We start from the raw sequence: 8,715 nt of genomic DNA, 5'->3' as shown, positions 1-8,715 counted from the left end.
TATGTATGTAAATGATTACTGATAAGTCGAGTTTCTCTCATTGTGGAGCGCAGCTCAAGACTTTACCCTTCTTAGGGCCGTTTACTGATGTAGCCTTTAACTTCAAATCTCACTTTATATTTAAAGGTTGGATTAAAAAGAAAGCTATGTTTAAAGTTAAGCATTTCTATTATCGGTTTTTGACGTATGTATGTTTCTTGGTTATAAACCAATTTAAAATAATAAAATGCTTTACTTTAGACACAATGGGCGCGTTTATAAGACGTAGCTGTTGCCTCACCGTTGGATATTTGTCTTAGAAACGCACAGTTGAGTAGTTCCGCTCAGCTCAACAGTTGGCAACTGTCCGCCATTTTTACTAGCGGAAAATTAGTACGCTACCTGAACTCAACGTGTTGGGCTTAGCATAAACACTGATCGAAAATATTTACGTCGCTTATATTAAATTCAACGCCGCTTTATCAGGAGGCAGTTGCAAACAAATTTATTATATTTTATATTACTGATGTGATTAAGTAACTAAAATATTTTATAATAATACCACGTTTATAAATATATTTTTTAAGATGTTTGCTATATAATTATATACTAGAATTATGCAAAAACGAGAAATGACAATTAATAAGAAGGAAGATACAGACAACATTGCGGCAGCATACATAACTTGTTTACAAAAATGAAATTTTCAGTACTGACAAAACTACCACATCAAGTGGTATGGATATATTTTCTTTTTTAGTGATTAAGTATTTATACATATACATATCTATGTTTGAATATCTAAACAATGTGAGTTGGTTTGTCATTAAATTCAATTTGTTGTTATATATGTATACATTTTTGTTTTTTCGGTTAATACTTAATGTGTGTGTTTTTTTGTATTTTTGTATATTTGTTGTAACAGATAAAATAAACACTACCCCTGAGGATGCTAAAAAAGTTTTAGCGAAACGTCGGGTGAAAAGTGGAATGAAGTAGTTTTATTCTCACCAGAACTGAAAAGATCAGACTAGCCTACAAACATAATATTTTATTTTAATTCATTATAACATTGAACGATTTTTTCTAAACGGCGGCAGCTCAGCGTTGAGATCTAAGTACCAGCGGCGCAATTATCTCTATTTATTGCAATTTCATTTGTTTACATTTATCAGCTGTTTATTTGACAGCATATTCATCAAGCCGTTTCTAAGACGTAATTGTTGGGTCCAACAGTTGCCAGCAGTTTCGTAGCTATTGAGCTAAACAGCTACGTCTTATGAACGCGCCCAATCATAAATTTTAATGCAACCAACTTGTGAAAACGGCCCTTACCGCCCTATTCCCACACCACTGACAAAACTCAGCGGCTGACTATTGCCTTTACTATTGCGCCTAATACTATGCCGCAAATTTATTTTAAGCTATCATATGACAATTGTCAGTTTTATTGTTATGACCTATTGAATAAGTGACAACGGCGAAACAATGTTTATATTGTGTTTTAGGCGCAGTAATTGTGACAATAGTCATATGATGAATTTTGTCAGTGTTGTGGGAATAGGGCGGTTAGTGTGCTAAACGACATTTCAATTGTGCAAGTTGCGTTTAAAATCAAAAAAGTTTTCAGGAGGGTTCTCAATGTATCGAAAGAAAAGTATCGATACTTACTTGGTATCGGATTGAAAAGCATCGAGTGAAAAAATACTTGGTATCGCAGCAAAAGTATCGAGTATCGTTTGATCCCTAGTGTTGAGTTCAGCTGGATATTTTTGTTATTGCTATTGTAGGCACAGATGTAGGTTGTACAGATATCCTAATTATAAGGTACCCAATTTTTACGATTTCACTGTGATTATATTGTGTATGATTAATTTACGCGTTTCTCTTTATTTGCACGTATCTATATTTATTTGCTAAATAAAGCTTTAAAGTTACATAAAGCTTACTAAGGTGAGAAAGTTTGCTAAACAAAGACGGACTTCAGAGCTTCCAGACGATAACATCCTGTTATTATGAATAAAGCTTGAATACATCTGTTGATAGGCGCTTTCGCATTCAAGTAAATGGCAGATCTGAGCAAAAAATATAGTTTCACTATGACAGCGTAGCTGAAAACATCGCGTTACGAATGTATTTAGTTAAGCGGGAGCATCTTTTGAGTTTGTGCTGCGGGCCTTAATAAAATAACAGAAGCTGAGTAAAATGCATCTTCGCGTTTATTGTTTGCATGTGCAAAAGTACTGGTGAAAGGTGATAATACGAGTATTTAAAGAAAATTTCCAAAAAATTATTTGGTAAGCATCGTGTCTAAGCGCAAACCGTTTTACAATCGTAATTTTATGAAAATATTGGAAGTATGTATATAAATCCAAATGCACACTCATATGTACATACTTACATACATATATACATAAATATATACAGGGGTATCTGCTTATGTACATATGTATAGGCAGGTTAATATTGATTACACCCGCCGTTAAATTCGTAAAACCTCCAGTAAATTAACGAACGAAGGTGCCATGAGCGAGGCGAGAAGAAAGAAAAACTGCACTGCAAGAGAAGAAAAGCTGGTTAGCAAGAGTGGTGTAGCAGAATCGCAGAAGAAATTATCCAATGTTTCATTGCTTATCAAAGGCCAAGCATATAGATAAAGCTACATATGTACTACTATGGGTATAGAACAGTGCAAGACGTGAGTGTGCAGCTGTAATGGACGTATGCTTTCCTGCGTACAATTGCTTTGGGCAGACATCAGGGTAGCCAACTCATTTTTGAGAATTCCCCTGTTTTCGACAATGAAATTCTCCAATTTTGCTCGAAATTTCGTAAAATTCCCCACCCAGATATCTCCTTACTTACAAAAAAAAAAATTATGTATTTTGATATATTACTGGTCTTTTTTTTAATCTATGTATTAATAAACCAAACCAAACTTTTATAAAGGTTTTTAACAAATAAAGAATTAAAAATATTTATGTACAGAGATAATATTTACATACATACAGCGGTCGCGCCAATTATTATTATTTTTTTGTTATTTAATTTGAGTTATTTTTTTATAATAATATTATTTATATATATATATTTATGTTTATTCTTTAACAAAAACCATATAAATCCAAGTTTCAGACTTTGTGCAAGATTTGAGAAAAATTCAACAAACTTTCGTAAAAATTTCGAGCTGTTTAATTGGAGTTTCTATAAATATTTTGAGTATGCAGTTTTGTAGCCAACTCAATTCTAGAATAATAGTTTCAAATGGCTGAAAATTTCCGTTTTAGGATTTTTTCCTAAGTTGTTGCGTTGTTTTATTCCACATAAAAATAAATTATGTTCATTCGCTATTTGAAAGCAAATGCAAAGAAAACTCTAAAAAATCAACGGTAATTTTTAGCCATTGGAAACTTTGTTATACTAGAATTCCCCACAAAAAACGGTCCATTCTCCGATTTCACACGCAAACTGAAATTCCCCGCAAATCGGGGAATTCCCCACGAGTTGGCTACCCTGGCAGACATGGATTCGTATGGCACTTGTTGCTCAATCACTTGTTACTTTTATGGTGGTTCACCATTCGAAATGTACACCACAAGGATATCACAAGAGGTTGGCGGAACTTATTGTCTTAAGAGTTGCCTTAAAGCTAAGGTATAGCAAAGTACAATGTTCGAAATTTGCCCACGTCGGAAATTCCGAAATGTAGCTAGCGAAATTAAAATCTACGTACATACATAATACATAACGTCACTTTTAGATGCCCACAAAATAATATTTTTATCAGTTTTGACTATTTGTCTTTGTTAATTTAAAGTTTGCTGTGTTTTTATAATTGTCTAGCTGCTCATAGAACAAACACCATAAAAATTCGCATTTTAAACTTTGTTCAAAAATTATAAAATTCTGCAAAATTTCACCAAAAATCCAAGCTTTTTAATCAGAATACTTAGATTAGGTACTTAGAATTTTGATATGCAGTTCTGTAGCCCATTAGATTGTAGCACATACATATAATGAAGGTCAAGCTTCAAATTGGTAAAAAATCCCATTGATTTTGGTTATTTTTTTGGTTGAAGGAGTTTCACATTTTTTTCTATATAAAGAATGTTCCACAATTTTCTTTTATATTTCAGGCACTGCTATCAAAAAAAATTGCCAAAAATCAACGGAATTTCTTACCAGCTGAAACCAGCACTACAACCTAGTGGGAAAGTGTAATGTATAGTAATCGAAAAAATAATCAGTAAAACGACCCTTTTTACATTCGAAAAAGCATTTTTTCCCCAGGGCGATGTCCTAAGAAAAGTGGGGCATTCAGTTTTGCATTACCTAGTATCGAGAAATTAATGTGTTTCAATATGAAATTTTTGGAATTTTTTGAATAAATTAGAATGATTACATAGTTAGCAGTAATATAATCGAGAACTCATAAGAAATACATTATATTACTTAACACGCATGTAATGCATTACTTCTTTTCCGACTGGGAATCTAATGGGCAACAAAACTGCATACCACAATTATTTCTAAAGATTTTGAAGTTATTTCTGATATTATATGCAATGTTATTTTGTGGCAAAACTCGTGGAGCTCGATGATTGATGATGATTTGTCTGAAACGCTCAAATTTTGAATTTTTTTTATCATAAAAGAACGAACTGCTCTTGACTTATGCAGGCGAAACCAAACTTTTACACACCCGGCGCACGTAATAAATATCGTTTTTTCACCTTTCAGTAAACTGCAATATTATTTTTCCGATGTTAAACAGTTTCGATAATATGCTATAATATATTGAAATAGTTGGACCAAGTTTGGTGGAAGTCGCTAAGGCGGTTATCGATACACACTTCTGTAGTCATAAGTGGGTGGTGCCACGCCCATTTTACAAAAATCAATAATCTTGTGTCTTGTTAAGAAATTTTTGTAAGCTAGCGTCTTTAGTTATTGAAAAATCGGAGTTTTCGTATTTCTCAAAATTTACCTTTATATAATGAAAGGCAGTAATTTTGGCCCGATTTAAAAAATGTTCAACATACTGCTTTTTTGCGCCAAGATTGATAAATGTGCCGAGTTTGGTAGAAACTAATAAACCGGTTACCGAGATACACATATGTATGTAGGCGTAAGTGGGCGGTTCCACGCCCATTTTCCAAAAATTTCCCTAAAAATCATTTTCTGTTAAGAGCTAAATAATTACTAATTTGTCGAAGTTTTCGTATTTCTGTAAATTACCGTTATATGGGAGGTGGGCGTGGTTCCTGTCTGATTTCAAAAAATTTTCAAGTCAGGCCGTAACCAGTGTTTGCACCGAGTTTGGTTGGGATTGGTGAAGGGACCACAGAGATACTGCATTTCATTATAATATATTTCATAACTTTCTTGTTTTGTGCTAAAATTCTACTTCGCATACCAACTTTCAGCAATTTGGATCCGGTAATTGCGGAAATATCGTAGTTTTTGCATATTTCGAAAATACCGTTATATGGGAGGTGGGCGTGGTGTATCATTCTTTAGGGAATAAAGCGTGCTTTAATGTTCTAAAGATTTTTTGTATGTTTATTTAATGAAATAGAGTGAAAATTGCTTAAGAAGTTGACATATTCAAATTGTTGAAATTTTTACTCGCAACGCAGTAATTTCAGATCCGCAGTTTAGGAATTTTTTTCCTAGCAAGGACCTATTAAGAAAAACGGACTTAAGCTACATGTTATATTCAGATTTAAAATTAGCTATAAATATTTTATTATGAAATAACAGGTTGCAGCAATAGCTTCTGTAATAAAAGGAAAATGTTGTTTCGATTTTTTAAATTTCGATGAAAGTTTCGAAGGTTTTCGCCGCTTGGTTATGTTTTGAATTTGAATTCATTAAAGGCACGAAAAATCCGCCTACTACACGGAAAAATGTTTAAGTTTGTGCCATTTGAAGTTATGATGTTTTAAGTGGCACTACGTGAGATTCGGGATTTCAGCCGCTACTAGTATTACTGGGCTTTTAACCCTATAAATAATAAATCTTCAAACCTAACAAAAAACAATTTATATATTCGAAAACTAGACAACCGCACCTGTTACATGATGTTTAATTTGTAAGATTCTAATAATTTTTAGAAAAAATTACCTTTCACCATGCATACGGAATTACCAAGAAATACGATTCTTATTAGATTTCCTACTTTTAAGGATATACTTGACCACACAATATAAGTATGTACGATTACCTGCTAGGTCCTCCAACTGCCGAAAGTTAGTATTGATACCTACAATTCACACCGAACTTTTGGGGAATACGCATTAAACTGCCCGTATCAGCATGCAGATATTTCTTGACTATTGTGAATTGCAGGTACCAATACTAATTTTCCACAATCCAGTACCCACAATGGGTAAGGAATACATCTAGAATAGGGGCGCTCGTTTTTGAGAAAAAATATGTCCGATTGCCTGCTAGGTACTGTAACTGTGTAAAATTAGTATTGGTACCTGCAATTCACAATGGTTAAGAAACATCTACATGCTGATACGGGCAGTTTACTGCGTATTCCCCAAAAGTTCGGAACTACATATTTAGAATAAAGAAGCTTGTTTTCGAGAAGCAATAAATTTGAAGCAATGAGTTCTTTAAAGTTTCCAAAACGTCTGCTATTGCTTTTTATATAGAGAACTGAAGAAATGAGTCGGCCTTATCCACTTTTTTAAGGGAAAAATATCAAGTTTCGGAAGTCAACGCAGAATTTGTAATTAATGATTTTAAAGAAAAAAGTTATTATGGCAATGCAATACGCGTTGGATTAAGGCTCAACGCGAAAAGGATCGATTTCTTAAAGAAAATAGCGATTGGCTTGATGGAGAGCATTCGGCAAGTTTGCCGGTTTCCATGACTGAAGACGATGCAGCTTTCTCTATGGCTTCTACATTTTCTGGAAAGCGAGGAAGACCGTATACCTCCTATACAATTTCTTCAGAACCAAATGAAAGGCGCAAAAACACTACACTTTTGAGAGAATACGGATTTGAGCACATATATGAAGCATATTTGAAAGGACTGCGATCTATGGGGGAAAGAGTTGAAGCTAGTATTACGGATTAACAACATTACATGCCTGGATTAGATGCATGGAGATGATTTTCCACATATCATATCGTCACTAGACACGAATAAAGGCGCTTAAAGGAAACTTCTGCGAAGAAAGACTCATAATATAGTTGACGTCGAAGAAAGACGCGTTAAAATATTTGACGGCGAAGAAGGACGTGTAAACTTATTTTCGCAGTCAACTATGTTTGCGGGTGTAACAGTATGTAAATTCCCCAAAGAGATTTAAGGAATGATGCTGAAGTGACAGTCTTTGACCAAGTATAAATCTATGATTACGCGTCTTTCTTCGCCGTCAATTAAGGTACGCGTCTTTCTTCGCCGAAGGTTTTCTTAACCGCCTTTTTTCGTAAAATTTTTTTACGCGTGTTTTTTCGCCGTCGAAACACTAGTGCGCCTTTATTCGTGTCTAGTGACGATATAACTTTATTCTTCTTCTTTTTTGGCGCAGTAACCGCCTAAGCGATTTTGGCCGAGTTCAACAAAGCACGCCAGTCGTTTCTCCTCTGTGCCAACTGACGCCAATTGGAAATTCCAAGTGAAGCCAAGTCCTTCTCCACCTGATCTTTCCATCGCAGTGGGGGCCTCCCTCTTCCTCTGCTACCACCAGCGGGTTCCAAGTTGACTACTTTCAGAGCTGGAGCGTCGGTGTCCATTGGAACGATATAACCTATCTTTTAAAAAATGGTCTGCTACAAATGAAGTTCACAAAATGGAAAAAGAGAAAAGAAAACTGCGGTGCAAAGACTTTTTCGAGAAAAGCTGGGATTAGTCATAGATAAGCCACGGCAAGTAAGTGGCAACTCCAATAATGGAAATACAGCAAGAAGATTTTTTTCGAATGTCACTTGTTCTGCTGAAATAACTATAGTTGATGAAGTGCTGATACACAGACTGTATGTATATCATTCTACAAAATTTATCTTCAGGTATTATGACTGATGCATTTATGCATTGGAACAGCAAGAATATATGCCAACGAACACAACTGGTATTATATGCCATCCTCGGTGCACAAGCTATTGATCCATGGACAGCGTTATGTATAAAACGTTTTGCTGTACCAAATGAGATACAAAAATTAAAAATGCATGGTTTAAATTTACATGGTTTACTCTATCTACGCGCAAAGTTTCATCATCGTAACTTTAAAAACAAAAAAGTTACAGATTTTTGATCAGCAAATGCCTCACATTGCACATGGTGCAGCGTCCCGACGTAAGCTACTATTCGATACAAATACAGATATTGTACCTAAACTTTTTCTTTGCATGCAAATACGCATATATATACTTTCCACAATCAAACCAGCAATAGCATCAACATCAGTAACAAGTGAGAAGACAAATGGTAAAAAAATAACTTTTTAAAATATTGTAGATTTAGGTAACAACAAAAAATAGAGGTATATGTTTGTAAAATGACAGACGGAATTAGCGACCCAATAATGGACGAAATTGCAAGTATGATGACAACGATGGCTAGGGTTCGAAATTTCAGACTTTGGTATCGATACTGAGTACTCATTCCATCATCGAGCTCATGGTATCGATACTCTAAAAGTATCAGGGAAAAAGTATCGATACTACTCAGTATCGGATTCATTAAAATACGTTTTTTGGGATACTAAAGTTA

The 8,715-nt window shown here is 34.5% G+C and overlaps 1 long non-coding RNA gene across 1 annotated transcript; it reads left to right on the top strand.

The window, feature by feature from the left end:
* The first annotated feature begins 1,508 nt into the window (after positions 1-1,508).
* Positions 1,509-2,166, top strand: LOC108368689 (uncharacterized). Its single transcript, XR_001848408.1, has 2 exons — positions 1,509-1,806; positions 1,906-2,166. It is a non-coding gene; the product is annotated as an uncharacterized LOC108368689 (long non-coding RNA).
* Positions 2,167-8,715: the final 6,549 nt, after the last annotated feature.

The sequence above is a fragment of the Rhagoletis zephyria genome, unplaced genomic scaffold (genome assembly GCF_001687245.7).
Source record: "Rhagoletis zephyria isolate East Lansing unplaced genomic scaffold, Rhagoletis_zephyria_1.1 Rzeph_scaffold_03258, whole genome shotgun sequence".
Lineage (NCBI taxonomy): Eukaryota > Metazoa > Arthropoda > Insecta > Diptera > Tephritidae > Rhagoletis > Rhagoletis zephyria.
Note: the sequence above shows the minus strand (reverse complement) of the source record. Positions and strands in the feature narration are given on the sequence as shown.